Genomic DNA, 19285 nt, shown 5'->3' on the forward strand with positions numbered 1-19285 from the left:
CTTGCAACTCGGCTGCTAGTCCTCCTTTCATGCAGAATCTTAAGGTCCTAGCTCATGTCCAAGGCACCAAAGCCAGCTAAAAAGTCAATAATCGATACCTAAAACTTGAATTGGATTACTTCTTACTGGCTATTACATCAAGTTAGATGCTTCATCTGTGTTCTACTATGGTGATTTTAGTGTCTCCGCATACCGCAGCACGCGACATAGCTTTGCAGACGATAGGTACAAGCGTTTCAGAGAGAAGAGCGGCCAATGTGACAATCTGGCTTTAAGTCGATTCGATAACAAATGACGAAAACGGACGGATTTCTAAGGTTTTTACTACATATGAACACTTTTCACGTTCTCCCGTGCAACTCGGCTGCTAGTCCTCCTTTCATGCAGAATGTTAAGGTCCCAGCTCATGTCCAAGGCACCAAAGCCAGCTAAAATTCAATAATCGATAACTAAAACTTGAATTTTACTACTTCTTACTGGGTATTACATCAACTTAGAAGCATAATCTGTGTTCTACTATGGTGCTTTTAGTGTCTCCGCATAACGCAGCACGCGACATAGCTTTGCAGACGATAAGTACAACCGTTTCAGAGAGAAGAGCGGCCAATGTGACGATCTGGCTTTAAGTCGATTCGATAACAAATGACGAAAACGGACGGATTTCTCAGGTTTTTACTACATTTGAACACTTTTCACATTCCCCCATGCAACTCGGCTGCTAGTCCTCCTTTCATGCAGAATATTAAGGTCCTACCTCATGTCCAAGGCACCAAAGCCAGCTAAAAAGTAAAAAATCGATACCTAAATCTTGAATTGGACTACTTCTTACTGGCTATTACATCAACTTAGAAGCTTCATCTGTGTTCTACTATGGTGCTTTTAGTGTCTCTGCATACCGCAGCACGCGACGTAGCTCTGCAGATGATAAGTACAACCGTTTCAGAGAGAAGAGCGGCCAATGTGACGATCTGGCTTTAAGTCGATTCGATAACAAATGACGAAAACGGACGGATTTCTCAGGTTTTTACTACATATGAACACTTTTCACATTCTCCCGTGCAACTCGGCTGCTAGACCTCCTTCATGCAAAGTCTTAAGTTCCTACCTCGTGTCCAAGGCACCAAAGAAAGTTAAAAAGTCAATAACAGATACCTAAAACTTGAATTTTACTACTTCTTACTGGCTATTACATCAACTTAGAAGCTTCATCTGTGTTCTACTATTGTGCTTTTAGTGTATCCGCATACCGCAGCACGCGACATAGCTTTGCAGACGATAAGTACAACCGTTTCAGTGAGAAGAGCGACCAATGTGACGATCTGGCTTTAAGTCGATTCGATAACAAATGACGAAAACGGACGGATGTCTCAGGTTTTTACTGCATATGAACACTTTTCACATTCTCCCATGCAACTCGGCTGCTAGTCCTCCTTTCATGCAGAATCGTAAGGTCCTAGCTCATGTCCAAGTCACCAAAGCCAGCTAAAAAGTCAATAATCGATAGCTAAAACTTGAATTGGATTACTTCTTACTGGCTATTACATCAACGTAGATGCTTCATCTGTGTTCTACTATGGTGATTTTAGTGTCTCCGCATACCGCAGCACGCGACATAGCTTTGCAGACGATAAGTACAACCGTTTCAGAGAGAAGAGCGGCCAATGTGACGATCTGGCTTTAAGTCGATTGGATAACAAATGACAGAAACGGACGGATTTCTCAGGTTTTTACTACATATGAACACTTTTCACATTCTCCCGTGCAACTCGGCTGCTAGTCCTCCTTTCATGTAGAATCTTAAGGTCCTAGCTCATGTTCAAGGCACCAAAGCCAGCTAAAAAGTCAATAATCGATACCTAAAACTTGAATTCAACTACTTCTTACTGGCTATTACATCAACTTAGAAGCTTCATCTGTGTTCTACTATGGTACTTTCACTCTCTCCACATACCGCAGCACGCGACATAGCTTTGCAGACGATAAGTACAACCGTTTCAGTGAGAAGAGCGGCCAATGTGACGATCTGGCTGTAAGTCGATTCGATAACAAATGACGAAAACGGACGGATTTCTAAGGTTTTTATTACATATGAACAGTTTTCACATTCTGTCGTGTAACTCGGCTGCTAGTCCTCCTTTCATGCAGAATGTTAAGGTCCAAGCTCATGTTCAAGGCACCAAAGCCAGCTAAAAAGTCAATAATCGATACCTAAAACTTGAATTGTACTACTTCTTACTGGCTATTACATCAACTTAGAAGCTTCATCTGTGTTCTACTATGGTGATTTTAGTGTCTCCGCATACCGCAGTACGCGACATAGCTTTGCAGACGATAAGTACAAGCGTTTCAGAGAGAAGAGCGGCCAATGTGACGATCTGGCTTTAAGTCGATTCGATAACAAATGACGAAAACGGACGGATTTCTTAGGTTTTTACTACATATGAACACTTTTCACATTCTCCCATGCAACTCGGCTGCTAGTCCTCCTTTCATGCAGAATCTTAAGGTCCTAGCTCATGTCCAAGGCACCAAAGCCAGCTAAAAAGTCAATAATCGATACCTAAAACTTGAATTGTACTACTTCTTACTGGCTATTACATCAACTTAGAAGCTTCATCTGTGTTCTACTATGGTGCTTTTAGTGTCTCCACATACCGCAGCACGCGACATAGCTTTGCAGACTATAAGTACAACCGTTTCAGAGAGAAGAGCGGCCAATGTGACGATCTGGCTTTAAGTCGATTCGATAACAAATGACGAAAACGGACGGATTTTTAAGGTTTTCATTACATATGAACACTTTTCACATTCTCCCGTGCAACTCGGCTGCTAGTCCTCCTTTCATGCAGAATCGTAAGGTCCTAGCTCATGTCCAAGGCAACAAACCCAGCTAAAAAGTCAATAATCGATACCTAAAACTTGAATTGTACTACTTCTTACTGGCTATTACATCAACTTAGAAGCTTCATCTGTGTTCTACTATGGTGCTTTTAGTGTCTCCGCATACCGCAGCACGCGACATAGCTTTGCAGACGATAAGTACAACCGTTTCAGAGAGAAGAGCGGCCAATGTGACGATTTGGCTTTAAGTCGATTCGATAACAAATGACGAAAACGGACGGATGTCTCAGGTTTTTACTACATATGAACACTTTTCACATTCTCCCGTGCAACTGGGCTGCTAGTCCTCCTTTTATGCAGAATCTTAAAGTCCTAGCTCATGTCCAAGGCACCAAAGCCAGCTAAAAAGTCAATAATCGATACCTAAAACTTGAATTGTACTACTTCTTACTGGCTATTACATCAACTTAGAAGCTTCATCTGTGTTCTACTATGGTGCTTTTAGTGTCTCCGCATACCGCAGCACGCGACATAGCTTTGCAATCGATAAGTGCAACCGTTTCAGAGAGAAGAGCGGCCAATGTGACGATCTGGCTTTAAGTCGATTCGATAACAAATGACGAAAACGGACGTATTTCTCAGGTTTTTACTACATTTGAACACTTTTCACACACTCCCGTGCAACTGGGCTGCTAGTCCTCCTTTCATGCAGAATCGTAAGGTCCTAGCTCATGTCCAAGGCAACAAACCCAGCTAAAAAGTCAATAATCGATACCTAAAACTTGAATTGTACTACTCTTACTGGCTATTACATCAACTTAGAAGCTTCATCTGTGTTCTACTATGGTGCTTTTAGTGTCTCCGCATACCGCAGCACGCGACATAGCTTTGCAGACGATAAGTACAACCGTTTCAGAGAGAAGAGCGGCCAATGTGACGATTTGGCTTTAAGTCGATTCGATAACAAATGACGAAAACGGACGGATGTCTCAGGTTTTTACTACATATGAACACTTTTCACATTCTCCCGTGCAACTGGGCTGCTAGTCCTCCTTTTATGCAGAATCTTAAAGTCCTAGCTCATGTCCAAGGCACCAAAGCCAGCTAAAAAGTCAATAATCGATACCTAAAACTTGAATTCTACTACTTCTTACTGGCTATTACATCAACTTAGAAGCTTCATCTGTGTTCTAGTATGGTGCTTTTACTCTCTCCACATACCGCAGCACGCGACATAGCTTTGCAGACGATAAGTACAACCGTTTCAGTGAGAAGAGCGGCCTATGTGACGATCTGGCTTTAAGTCGATTCGATAACAAATGACGAAAACGGACGGATTTCTTAGGTTTTTACTACATATGAACACTTTTCACATTCTCCCATGCAACTCGGCTGCTAGTCCTCCTTTCATGCAGAATCTTAAGGTCCTAGCTCATGTCCAAGGCACCAAAGCCAGCTAAAAAGTCAATAATCGATACCTAAAACTTGAATTGTACTACTTCTTACTGGCTATTACATCAACTTAGAAGCTTCATGTGTGTTCTACTATGGTGCTTTTAGTGTCTCCACATACCGCAGCACGCGACATAGCTTTGCAGACGGTAAGTACAACCGTTTCAGAGAGAAGAGCGGCCAATGTGACGATCTGGCTTTAAGCCGATTCGATAACAAATGACGAGAACGGACGGATTTTTAAGTTTTTTATTACATATGAACACTTTTCACATTCTCCCGTGCAACTCGGCTGCTAGTCCTCCTTTCATGCAGAATCGTAAGGTCCTAGCTCATGTCCAAGGCACCAAACCCAGCTAAAAAGTCAATAATCGATACCTAAATCTTGAATTGGACTACTTCTTACTGGCTATTACATCAACTTAGAAGCTTCATCTGTGTTCTACTATGGTGCTTTTAGTGTCTCCGCATACCGCAGCACGCGACATAGCTTTGCAGACGATAAGTACAACCGTTTCAGAGAGAAGAGCGGCCAATGTGACGATCTGGCTTTAAGTCGATTCGATAACAAATGACGAAAACTGACGGATGTCTCAGGTTTTTACTACATATGAACACTTTTCACATTCTCCCGTGCAACTGGGCTGCTAGTCCTCCTTTTATGCAGAATCTTAAAGTCCTAGCTCATGTCCAAGGCACCAAAGCCAGCTAAAAAGTCAATAATCGATACCTAAAACTTGAATTGTACTACTTCTTACTGGCTATTACATCAACTTAGAAGCTTCATCTGTGTTCTACTATGGTGCTTTTCCTGTTTCCGCCTACGGCAACACGCGACATAGCTTTGCAGACGAGAAGTACAACCGTTTCAGAGAGAAGAGCGGCCAATGTGACGATCCGGCTTTAAGTCGATTCGATAACAAATGACGAAAACGGACGGATTTCTCAGGTTTTTACTACATATGAACACTTTTCACATTCACCCGTGCAACTCGGCTGCTAGTCCTCCTTTAATGCAGAATCTTAAGGTAATAGCTCACGTCCAAGGCACCAAAGCCAGCTAAAAGGTCAATATTCAATACCTAAAACTTGAATTGGATTACTTCTTACTGGCTATTACATCAACTTAGATGGTTCATATGTGTTCTACTATGATGCTTTTAGTGTGTCCGCATACCGCAGCACGCGACATAGCTTTGCAGACGATAAGTACAATTGTTTCAGAGAGAAGAGCGGCCAATGTGTCGATCTGGCTTTAAGTCGATTCGATAACAAATGACGAAAACGGACGGATTTCTCAGGTTTTTACTACATATGAACACTTTTCACATTCTCCCGTGCAACTCGGCTGCTAGTCCTCCTTCATGCAAAGTCTTAACTTCCTAGCTCGTGTCCAAGGCACCAAAGAAGGTTAAAAAGTCAATAACCGATAACTAGAACTTGAATTTTACTACTTCTTACTGGCTATTACATCAACTTAGACGCTTCATCTGTGTTCTACTATTGTGCTTTTAGTGTGTCCGCATACCGCAGCACGCGACATAGCTTTGCAGACGATAAGTACAATTGTTTCAGAGAGAAGAGCGGCCAATGTGTCGATCTGGCTTTAAGTCGATTCGATAACAAATGACGAAAACGGCCGGATGTCTCAGGTTTTTACTGCATATGAACACTTTTCACATTCTCCCATGCAACTCGGCTGCTAGTTCTCCTTTCATGCAGAATCTTAAGGTCCTAGCTCATGTCCAAGTCACCAAAGCCAGCTAAAAAGTCAATAATCGATAGCTAAAACTTGAATTGGATTACTTCGTACTGGCTATTACATCAACTTAGATGCTTCATCTGTGTTCTACTATGGTGATTTTAGGGTCTCCGCATACCGCAGCACGCGACATAGCTTTGCAGACGATAAGTACAACCGTTTCAGAGAGAAGAGCGGCCAATGTGACGACCTGGCTTTAAGTCTATTCGATAACAAATGACGGATACGGACGGATTTCTCAGGTTTTTACTACATATGAACACTTTTCACATTCTCCCGTGCAACTCGGCTGCTAGTCCTCCTTTCATGCAGAATCTTAAGGTCCTAGCTCATGTCCAAGGCACCAAAGCCAGCTAAAAAGTCAATAATCGATACCTAAAACTTGAATTCTACTACTTCTTACTGGCTATTACATCAACTTAGAAGCTTCATCTGTGTTCTAGTATGGTGCTCTTACTCTCTCCACATACCGCAGCACGCGACATAGCTTTGCAGACGATAAGTACAACCGTTTCAGTGAGAAGAGCGGCCAATGTGACGATCTGGCTTTAAGTCGATTCGATAACAAATGACGAAAACGGACGGATTTCTTAGGTTTTTACTACATATGAACACTTTTCACATTCTCCCATGCTACTAGGCTGCTAGTCCTCCTTTCATGCAGAATCTTAAGGTCCTAGCTCATGTCCAAGGCACCAAAGCCAGCTAAAAAGTCAATAATCGATACCTAAAACATGAATTGTACTACTTCTTACTGGCTATTACATCAACTTAGAAGCTTCGTGTGTGTTCTACTATGGTGCTTTTCCTGTTTCCGCCTATGGCAACACGCGACATAGCTTTGCAGACGATAAGTACAACCGTTTCCGAGAGCAGAGCGGCCAATGTGACGATCTGGCTTTAAGTCGATTCGATAACAAATGACGAAAACAGACGGATTTCTCAGGTTTTTACTACATATGAACACTTTTCACATTCTCCCCTGCGACTCGGCTGCTAGTCCTCCTTTCATGCAGAATCTTATGGTCCTAGCTCATGTCCAAGGCACCAAAGCCAGTTAAAAAGTCAATAATCGATACCTAAAACTTGAGTTGTACTACTTCTTACTGGCTATTACATCAACTTAGAAGCTTCATCTGTGTTCTACTATGGTGATTGTAGTGTCTCCGCATACCGCAGCACGCGACATAGCTTTGCAGACGATACGTACAACCGTTTCAGAGAGTAGAGCGGCCAATGTGACGATCTGGCTTTAAGTCGATTCGATAACAAATGACGAAAACGGACCGATTTCTCAGGTTTTTACTACATATGAACACTTTTCACATTCTCCCTTGCAACTCGGCTGCTAGTCCTCCTTTCATGCAGAATCTTAAGGTCCTAGCCCATGTCCAAGGCACCAAAGCCAGCTAAAAAGTCAATAATCAATACCTAAAACTTGAATTGTACTACTTCTTACTGGCTATTACATCAGCTTAGAAGCTTCATCTTTGTTCTACTACGGTGCTTTTAGATTCTCCGCATGCCGCAGCACGCGACATAGTTTTGCAGACGAAAAGTACAACCGTTTCAGAGAGAAGAGCGGCCAATGTGACGATCTGGCTTTAAGTCGATTCGATAACAAATGACGAAAACGGACGGATTTCTCAGGTTTTTACTACATATGAACACTTTTCACATTCTCCCGTGCAACTCGGCTGCTAGTCCTCCTTTCATGCAGAATCATAAGGTCCAAGCTCATGTCCAATGCACCAAAGCCAGGTAAAATTCAATAATCGATACCTAAAACTTGAATTGTACTACTTCTTACTGGCTATTACATCAACTTAGAAGCTTCATCTGTGTTCTACTATGGTGCTTTTAGTGTCTCCGCATACCGCAGCACGCGACATAGCTTTGCAGACGATAAGTACAACCGTTTCAGAGAGAAGAGCGGAAAATGTGACGATCTGGCTTTAAGTCGATTCGATAACAAATGACGAAAACGGACGGATTTCTCAGATTATTACTACATATGAACACTTTTCACATTCTCCCGTGCAACTCGGCTGCTAGTCCTCCTTTCATACAGAATGTTAAGGTCCTAGCTCATGTCCAAGGCACCAAAGCCAGCTAAAAAGTCAATAATCGATACCTAAAACTTGAATTGGACTCCTTCTTACTGGTTCTTACATCAACTTAGAAGCTTCATCTGTGTTCTACTGTGGTGATTTTAGTGTCTCCAGATCCCGCAGCACGTGACATAGCTTTGCAGACGATAAGTACAACCGATTCAGAGAGGAGACCGGCAATGTGACGATCTGGCTTTAAGTCGATTCGATAACAAATGACGAAAACGGACGTATTTCTCAGGTTTTTACTACATATGAACACTTTTCACATTCTCCCGTGCAACTCGGCTGCTAGTCCTCCTTTCATGCAGAATGTTAAGGTCCTAGGTCATGTCCAAGGCACCAAAGCCAGCTATAAAGTCAATAATCGATACCTAAAACTTGAATTGTACTACGTCTTACTGGGTATTACATCAACTTAGAAGCTTCATCTGTGTTCTACTATGGTGCTTTTAGTGTCTCCACATACCGCAGCACGCGACATAGCTTTGCAGACGATAAGTACTACCGTTTCAGAGAGAAGAGCGGCCAATGTGACGATCTGGCTTTAAGTCGATTCGATAACAAATGACGAAAACGGACGGATTTCTCAGGTTTTTACTACATATGAACACTTTTCACATTCACCCGTGCAACTCGGCTGCTAGTCCTCCTTTAATGCAGAATCTTAAGGTCTTAGCTCATGTCCACGGCACCAAAGCCAGCTAAAAGGTCAATATTCAATACCTAAAACTTGAATTGGATTACTTCTTACTGGCTATTACATCAACTTAGATGGTTCATCTGTGTTCTACTATGGTGCCTTTAGTGTGTTCGCATACCGCAGCACGCGACATAGCTTTGCAGACGATAAGTACAACCGTTTCAGAGAGAAGAGCGGCCAATGTGTCGATCTGGCTTTAAGTCGATTCGATAACAAATGACGAAAACGGACAGATTTCTCAGGTTTTTACTACATATGAACACATTTCACATTCTCCCGTGCAACTCGGCTGCTAGTTCTCCTTTCATGCAGAATCTTAAGGTCCTAGCTCATGTCCAAGGCACCAAAGCCAGCTAAAAAGTCAATAATCGATACCTAAAACTTGAATTCTACTACTTCTTACTGGCTATTACATCAACTTAGAAGCTTCATCTGTGTTCTAGTATGGTGCTTTTACTCTCTCCACATACCGCAGCACGCGACATAGCTTTGCAGACGATAAGTACAACCGTTTCAGTGAGAAGAGCGGCCTATGTGACGATCTGGCTTTAAGTCGATTCGATAACAAATGACGAAAACGGACGGATTTCTTAGGTTTTTACTACATATGAACACTTTTCACATTCTCCCATGCAACTCGGCTGCTAGTCCTCCTTTCATGCAGAATCTTAAGATCCTAGCTCATGTCCAAGGCACCAAAGCCAGCTAAAATGTCAATAATCGATACCTAAAACTTGAACTGTACTACTTCTTACTGGCTATTACATCAACTTAGAAGCTTCATGTGTGTTCTACTATGGTGCTTTTAGTGTCTCCACATACCGCAGCACGCGACATAGCTTTGCAGACGGTAAGTACAACCGTTTCAGAGAGAAGAGCGGCCAATGTGACGATCTGGCTTTAAGCCGATTCGATAACAAATGACGAGAACCGACGGATTTTTAAGTTTTTTATTACATATGAACACTTTTCACATTCTCCCGTGCAACTCGGCTGCTAGTCCTCCTTTCATGCAGAATCGTAAGGTCCTAGCTCATGTCCAAGGCACCAAACCCAGCTAAAAAGTCAATAATCGATACCTAAATCTTGAATTGGACTACTTCTTACTGGCTATTACATCAACTTAGAAGCTTCATCTGTGTTCTACTATGGTGCTTTTAGTGTCTCCGCATACCGCAGCACGCGACATAGCTTTGCAGACGATAAGTACAACCGTTTCAGAGAGAAGAGCGGCCAATGTGACGATCTGGCTTTAAGTCGATTCGATAACAAATGACGAAAACTGACGGATGTCTCAGGTTTTTACTACATATGAACACTTTTCACATTCTCCCGTGCAACTGGGCTGCTAGTCCTCCTTTTATGCAGAATCGTAAAGTCCTAGCTCATGTCCAAGGCACCAAAGCCAGCTAAAAAGTCAATAATCGATACCTAAAACTTGAATTGTACTACTTCTTACTGGCTATTACATCAACTTAGAAGCTTCATCTGTGTTCTACTATGGTGCTTTTCCTGTTTCCGCCTACGGCAACACGCGACATAGCTTTGCAGACGAGAAGTACAACCGTTTCAGAGAGAAGAGCGGCCAATGTGACGATCCGGCTTTAAGTCGATTCGATAACAAATGACGAAAACGGACGGATTTCTCAGGTTTTTACTACATATGAACACTTTTCACATTCACCCGTGCAACTCGGCTGCTAGTCCTCCTTTAATGCAGAATCTTAAGGTAATAGCTCACGTCCAAGGCACCAAAGCCAGCTAAAAGGTCAATATTCAATACCTAAAACTTGAATTGGATTACTTCTTACTGGCTATTACATCAACTTAGATGGTTCATATGTGTTCTACTATGATGCTTTTAGTGTGTCCGCATACCGCAGCACGCGACATAGCTTTGCAGACGATAAGTACAATTGTTTCAGAGAGAAGAGCGGCCAATGTGTCGATCTGGCTTTAAGTCGATTCGATAACAAATGACGAAAACGGCCGGATGTCTCAGGTTTTTACTGCATATGAACACTTTTCACATTCTCCCATGCAACTCGGCTGCTAGTTCTCCTTTCATGCAGAATCTTAAGGTCCTAGCTCATGTCCAAGTCACCAAAGCCAGCTAAAAAGTCAATAATCGATAGCTAAAACTTGAATTGGATTACTTCGTACTGGCTATTACATCAACTTAGATACTTCATCTGTGTTCTACTATGGTGATTTTAGGGTCTCCGCATACCGCAGCACGCGACATAGCTTTGCAGACGATAAGTACAACCGTTTCAGAGAGAAGAGCGGCCAATGTGACGACCTGGCTTTAAGTCTATTCGATAACAAATGACGGATACGGACGGATTTCTCAGGTTTTTACTATATATGAACACTTTTCATATTCTCCCGTGCAACTCGGCTGCTAGTCCTCCTTTCATGCAGAATCTTAAGGTCCTAGCTCATGTCCAAGGCACCAAAGCCAGCTAAAAAGTCAATAATCGATACCTAAAACTTGAATTCTACTACTTCTTACTGGCTATTACATCAACTTAGAAGCTTCATCTGTGTTCTAGTATGGTGCTTTTACTCTCTCCACATACCGCAGCACGCGACATAGCTTTGCAGACGATAAGTACAACCGTTTCAGTGAGAAGAGCGGCCAATGTGACGATCTGGCTTTAAGTCGATTCGATAACAAATGACGAAAACGGACGGATTTCTTAGGTTTTTACTACATATGAACACTTTTCACATTCTCCCATGCTACTAGGCTGCTAGTCCTCCTTTCATGCAGAATCTTAAGGTCCTAGCTCATGTCCAAGGCACCAAAGCCAGCTAAAAAGTCAATAATCGATACCTAAAACATGAATTGTACTACTTCTTACTGGCTATTACATCAACTTAGAAGCTTCGTGTGTGTTCTACTATGGTGCTTTTCCTGTTTCCGCCTATGGCAACACGCGACATAGCTTTGCAGACGATAAGTACAACCGTTTCCGAGAGCAGAGCGGCCAATGTGACGATCTGGCTTTAAGTCGATTCGATAACAAATGACGAAAACAGACGGATTTCTCAGGTTTTTACTACATATGAACACTTTTCACATTCTCCCCTGCGACTCGGCTGCTAGTCCTCCTTTCATGCAGAATCTTATGGTCCTAGCTCATGTCCAAGGCACCAAAGCCAGTTAAAAAGTCAATAATCGATACCTAAAACTTGAGTTGTACTACTTCTTACTGGCTATTACATCAACTTAGAAGCTTCATCTGTGTTCTACTATGGTGATTGTAGTGTCTCCGCATACCGCAGCACGCGACATAGCTTTGCAGACGATACGTACAACCGTTTCAGAGAGTAGAGCGGCCAATGTGACGATCTGGCTTTAAGTCGATTCGATAACAAATGACGAAAACGGACCGATTTCTCAGGTTTTTACTACATATGAACACTTTTCACATTCTCCCTTGCAACTCGGCTGCTAGTCCTCCTTTCATGCAGAATCTTAAGGTCCTAGCCCATGTCCAAGGCACCAAAGCCAGCTAAAAAGTCAATAATCAATACCTAAAACTTGAATTGTACTACTTCTTACTGGCTATTACATCAGCTTAGAAGCTTCATCTTTGTTCTACTACGGTGCTTTTAGATTCTCCGCATGCCGCAGCACGCGACATAGTTTTGCAGACGAAAAGTACAACCGTTTCAGAGAGAAGAGCGGCCAATGTGACGATCTGGCTTTAAGTCGATTCGATAACAAATGACGAAAACGGACGGATTTCTCAGGTTTTTACTACATATGAACACTTTTCACATTCTCCCGTGCAACTCGGCTGCTAGTCCTCCTTTCATGCAGAATCATAAGGTCCAAGCTCATGTCCAATGCACCAAAGCCAGGTAAAATTCAATAATCGATACCTAAAACTTGAATTGTACTACTTCTTACTGGCTATTACATCAACTTAGAAGCTTCATCTGTGTTCTACTATGGTGCTTTTAGTGTCTCCGCATACCGCAGCACGCGACATAGCTTTGCAGACGATAAGTACAACCGTTTCAGAGAGAAGAGCGGAAAATGTGACGATCTGGCTTTAAGTCGATTCGATAACAAATGACGAAAACGGACGGATTTCTCAGATTATTACTACATATGAACACTTTTCACATTCTCCCGTGCAACTCGGCTGCTAGTCCTCCTTTCATACAGAATGTTAAGGTCCTAGCTCATGTCCAAGGCACCAAAGCCAGCTAAAAAGTCAATAATCGATACCTAAAACTTGAATTGGACTCCTTCTTACTGGTTCTTACATCAACTTAGAAGCTTCATCTGTGTTCTACTGTGGTGATTTTAGTGTCTCCAGATCCCGCAGCACGTGACATAGCTTTGCAGACGATAAGTACAACCGATTCAGAGAGGAGACCGGCAATGTGACGATCTGGCTTTAAGTCGATTCGATAACAAATGACGAAAACGGACGTATTTCTCAGGTTTTTACTACATATGAACACTTTTCACATTCTCCCGTGCAACTCGGCTGCTAGTCCTCCTTTCATGCAGAATGTTAAGGTCCTAGCTCATGTCCAAGGCACCAAAGCCAGCTATAAAGTCAATAATCGATACCTAAAACTTGAATTGTACTACGTCTTACTGGGTATTACATCAACTTAGAAGCTTCATCTGTGTTCTACTATGGTGCTTTTCGTGTCTCCGCATACCGCAGCACGCGACATAGCTTTGCAATCGATAAGTACAACCGTTTCCGAGAGAAGAGCGGCTAATGTGACGATCTGGCTTTAAGTCGATTCGATAACAAATGACGAAAACGGACGGATTTCTCAGGTTTTTACTACATATGAACACTTTTCACACTCTCCCGTGCAAATCGGCTGCTAGTCCTCCTTTCATGCAGAATGTTAAGGTCCTACCTCATGTCCAAGGCACCAAAGCCAGCTAAAAAGTCAATAATCGATACCTAAAATTGAATTGTACTACTTCTTCCTGGCTATTACATCAACTTAGAAGCTTCATCTGTGTTCTACTATGGTGCTTTTAGTGTCTCAGCATACCGCAGCACGCGAAATAGTTTTGCAGACGATAAGTACAACCGTTTCAGAGAGAAGAGCGGCCAATGTGACGATCTGGCTTTAAGTCGATTCGATAACAAATGACGAAAACGGACCGATTTCTCAGGTTTTTACTACATATGAACACTTTTCATATTCTCCCGTGCAACTCGGCTGCTAGTCCTCCTGTCGTGCAGAATCTTAAGGTCCTAGCTCATGTCCAAGGCACCAAAGCCAGCTAAAAAGTCCATAATCAATACCTAAAACTTGAATTGTACTACTTCTTACTGGCTATTACATCAACTTAGAAGCTTCATCTGGGTTCTACTACGGTGCCTTTATTTTCTCCGCATACCGCAGCAGGCGACATAGTTTTGCAGACGATAAGTACAACCGTTTCAGAGAGAAATGCGGCCAATGTGACGATCTGGCTTTAAGTCGATTCGATAACAAATGACGAAAACGGACGGATTTCTCAGGTTTTTACTACATTTGAACATTTTTACATTCTCCCGTGCAACTCGGCTGCTAGTCCTCCTTTCATGCAGAATCTTAAGGTCCTAGCTCATGTCCAAGGCACCAAAGCCAGCTAAAATTCAATAATCGATACCTAAAATTTGAATTGTACTACTTCTTACTGGATATTACATCAACTTAGAAGCTTCATCTGTGTTCTACTGTGGTGATTTTAGTGTCTCCGCATACCGCTGCACGTGACATAGCTTTGCAGACGATAAGTACAACCGTTTCAGAGAGAAGAGCGGCCAATGTGACGATCTGGCTTTAAGTCGATTCGATAACAAATGACGAAAGCGGACGGATTTGTCAGGTTTTTACTACATATGAACACTTTTCACATTCTCCCGTGCAACTCGGCTGCTAGTCCTCCTTTCATGCAGAATGTTAAGGACCTAGCTCATGTCCAAGGCACCAAAGCCAGATAAAAAGTCAATAATCGATACCTAAAACTTGAATTGTACTACGTCTTACTGGGTATTACATCAACTTAGAAGCTTCATCTGTGTTCTACTATGGTGCTTTTAGTGTCTCCGCATACCGCAGCACGCGACATAGCTTTGCAGACGATAAGTACTACCGTTTCAGAGAGATGAGCGGCCAATGTGACGATCTGGCTTTAAGTCGATTCGATAACAAATGACGAAAACGGACGTATTTCTCAGGTTTTTACTACATTTGAACACTTTTCACATTCTCCCGTGCAACTCGGCTGCTAGTCCTCCTTTCATGCAGAATCGTAAGGTCCTAGCTCATGTCCAAGGCACCAAAGCCAGCTAAAAAGTCAATAATCGATACCTAAAACTTCAATTGTACTACTTCTTACTGGCTATTACATCAACTTAGAAGCTTCATCTGTGTTCTACTATGGTGCTTTTAGTGTCTCCGCATATCGCAGCTCGCGACATAGCTTTGTAGACGATAAGTACAACCGTTTCAGAGAGAAGAGCGGCCAATGTGACGATCTTGCTTTAAGTAGATTCGATAACAAATGACGAAAGCGGACGAATTTCTCAGGTTTTTACTACATATGAACACTTTTCTCATTCTCCCGTGCAACTCGGCTGCTAGTCCTCCTTTCATGCAGAATCTTAAGGTCCTAGCTCATGTCCAAGGCACCAAAGCCAGCTAAAATTCAATAATCGATACCTAAAACTTTAGTTGTACTACTTCTTACTGGCTATTCCATCAACTTAGAAGCTTCATCTGTGTTCTACTATGGTGCTTTTAGTGTCTCCGCAAATCGCAGCACGCGACATTGCTTTGCAGACGATAAGTACAACCGTTTCAGAGAGAAGAGCGGCCAATGTGACGATCTGGCTTTAAGTAGATTCGATAACAAATGAAGAAAGCGGACGGATTTTCAGGTTTTTACTACATATGAACACTTTTCTCATTCTCCCGTGCAACTCGGCTGCTAGTCCTCCTTTCATGCAGAATCATAAGGTCCAAGCTCATGTCCAATGCACCAAAGCCAGGTAAAATTCAATAATCGATACCTAAAACTTGAATTGTACTACTTCTTACTGGCTATTACATCAACTTAGAAGCTTCATCTGTGTTCTACTATGGTGCTTTTAGTGTCTCCGCATACCGCAGCACGCGACATAGCTTTGCAGACGATAAGTACAACCGTTTCAGAGAGAAGAGCGGAAAATGTGACGATCTGGCTTTAAGTCGATTCGATAACAAACGACGAAAACGGACGGATTTCTCAGGTTATTACTACATATGAACACTTTTCACATTCTCCCGTGCAACTCGGCTGCTAGTCCTCCTTTCATACAGAATGTTAAGGTCCTAGCTCATGTCCAAGGCACCAAAGCCAGCTAAAAAGTCAATAATCGATACCTAAAACTTGAATTGGACTACTTCTTACTGGTTCTTACATCAACTTAGAAGCTTCATCTGTGTTCTACTGTGGTGATTTTAGTGTCTCCAGATCCCGCAGCACGTGACATAGCTTTGCAGCCGATAAGTACAACCGATTCAGAGAGGAGACCGGCCAATGTGACGATCTGGCTTTAAGTCGATTCGATAACAAATGACGAAAATGGACGTATTTCTCAGGTTTTTACTACATATGAACACTTTTCACATTCTCCCGTGCAACTCGGCTGCTAGTCCTCCTTTCATGCAGAATGTTAAGGTCCTAGGTCATGTCCAAGGCACTAAAGCCAGCTATAAAGTCAATAATCGATACCTAAAACTTGAATTGTACTACGTCTTACTGGGTATTACATCAACTTAGAAGCTTCATCTGTGTTCTACTATGGTGCTTTTAGTGTCTCCGCATACCGCAGCACGCGACATAGCTTTGCAGACGATAAGTACAACCGTTTCAGAGAGAAGAGCGGCCAATGTGACGATCTGGCTTTAAGTCGATTCGATAACAAGTGACGAAAGTGGACGGATTTCTCAGGTTTTACTACATATGAACACTTTTCTCATTCTCCCGTGCAACTCGGCTGCTAGTCCTCCTTTCATGCAGAATCATAAGGTCCTAGCTCATGTCCAAGGCACCAAAGCCAGCTAAAAAGTCAATAATCGATACCTAAAACTTGAATTGTACTATTTCTTACTGGCTATTACATCAACTTAGAAGCTTCATCTGTGTTCTACTATGGTGCTTTTCGTGTCTCCGCATACCGCAGCACGCGACATAGCTTTGCAATCGATAAGTACAACCGTTTCCGAGAGAAGAGCGGCTAATGTGACGATCTGGCTTTAAGTCGATTCGATAACAAATGACGAAAACGGACGGATTTCTCAGGTTTTTACTACATATGAACACTTTTCACATTCTCCCGTGCAAATCGGCTGCTAGTCCTCCTTTCATGCAGAATGTTATGGTCCTACCTCATGTCCAAGGCACCAAAGCCAGCTAAAAAGTCAATAATCGATACCTAAAATTGAATTGTACTACTTCTTCCTGGCTATTACATCAACTTAGAAGCTTCATCTGTGTTATACTCTGGTGCTTTTAGTGTCTCAGCATACCGCAGCACGCGAAATAGTTTTGCAGACGATAAGTACAACCGTTTCAGAGAGAAGAGCGGCCAATGTGACGATCTGGCTTTAAGTCGATTCGATAACAAATGACGAAAACGGACCGATTTCTCAGGTTTTTACTACATATGAACACTTTTCATATTCTCCCGTGCAACTCGGCTGCTAGTCCTCCTGTCGTGCAGAATCTTAAGGTCCTAGCTCATGTCCAAGGCACCAAAGGCAGCTAAAAAGTCCATAATCAATACCTAAAACTTGAATTGTAATACTTCTTACTCTCTATTACATCAACTTAGAAGCTTCATCTGTGTTCTACTACGGAGCTTTTAGTTTCTCCGCGTACCGCAGCACGCGACATAGCTTTGCAGACGATAAGTACAATCGTTTCAGAGAGAAGAGCGGCCAATGTGACGCGCTGCTTGAAGTCGATTCGATAATAAATTACGAAAACGGACGGATTCCTCACGTTTTTACTACATATGAACACTTTTCACATTCTCCCTTGCAACTCGGCTGCTAGTCCTCCTTTCATGCTGAATCTTAAGGTCCTAGCTCATATCCAAGGCACCAAAGCCAGCTAAAGAACAATATTCAATACCTAAAACTTGAATTGTACCACCTCTTACAGGCTATTACATCAACTTAGAAGCTTGATCTGTGTTCTACTATGGTGCTTTTAGTGTCTCAGCATACCGCAGCACGCGACATAGCTTTGCATACGATAAGTACAACCGTTTCAGAGAGAAGAGCGGCCAATGTGACGATCTGGCTTTAAGTCGATTCGATAACAAATGACGAAAACGGACGGATTTCTCAGGTTTTTACTACATATGAACACTTTTCACATTCCCGCGTGCAACTCGGCTGCTAGTCCTCCTTTCATGCAGAATCTTAAGGTCCAAGCTCATGTCCAATGCACCAAAGCCAGGTAAAATTCAATAATCGATACCTAAAACTTGAATTGTACTACTTCTTACTGGCTATTACATCAACTTAGAAGCTTCATCTGTGTTCTACTATGGTGCTTTTAGTGTCTCCGCATACCGCAGCACGCGACATAGCTTTCCAGACGATAAGTACAACCGTTTCAGAGAGAAGAGCGGAAAATGTGACGATCTGGCTTTAAGTCGATTCGATAACAAATGACGAAAACGGACGGATTTCTCAGGTTATTACTACATATGAACACTTTTCACATTCTCCCGTGCAACTCGGCTGCTAGTCCTCCTTTCATACAGAATGTTAAGGTCCTAGCTCATGTCCAAGGCACCAAAGCCAGCTAAAAAGTCAATAATCGATACCTAAAACTTGAATTGGACTACTTCCTACTGGTTCCTACATCAACTTAGAAGCTTCATCTGTGTTCTACTGTGGTGATTTTAGTGTCTCCAGATCCCGCAGCACGTGACATAGCTTTGCAGACGATAAGTACAACCGATTCAGAGAGAAGAGCGGCCAATGTGACGATCTGGCTTTAAGTCGATTCGATAACAAATGACGAAAACGGACGGATTTCTCAGGTTTTTACTACATATGAACACTTTTCACATTCTCCCGTGCAACTCGGCTGCTAGTCCTCCTTTCATGCAGAACGTTAAGGACCTAGCTCATGTCCAAGGCACCAAAGCCAGATAAAAAGTCAATAATCGATACCTAAAACTTGAATTGTACTACGTCTTACTGGGTATTACATCAACTTAGAAGCTTCATCTGTGTTCTACTATGGTGCTTTTAGTGTCTCCGTATACCGCAGCACGTGACATAGCTTTGCAGACGATAAGTACAACCGTTTCAGAGAGATGAGCGGCCAATGTGACGATCTGGCTTTAAGTCGATTCGATGACAAATGAC

This window comes from Schistocerca gregaria, chromosome 11 (assembly GCF_023897955.1).
Source record: "Schistocerca gregaria isolate iqSchGreg1 chromosome 11, iqSchGreg1.2, whole genome shotgun sequence".
Taxonomy (NCBI): domain Eukaryota; kingdom Metazoa; phylum Arthropoda; class Insecta; order Orthoptera; family Acrididae; genus Schistocerca; species Schistocerca gregaria.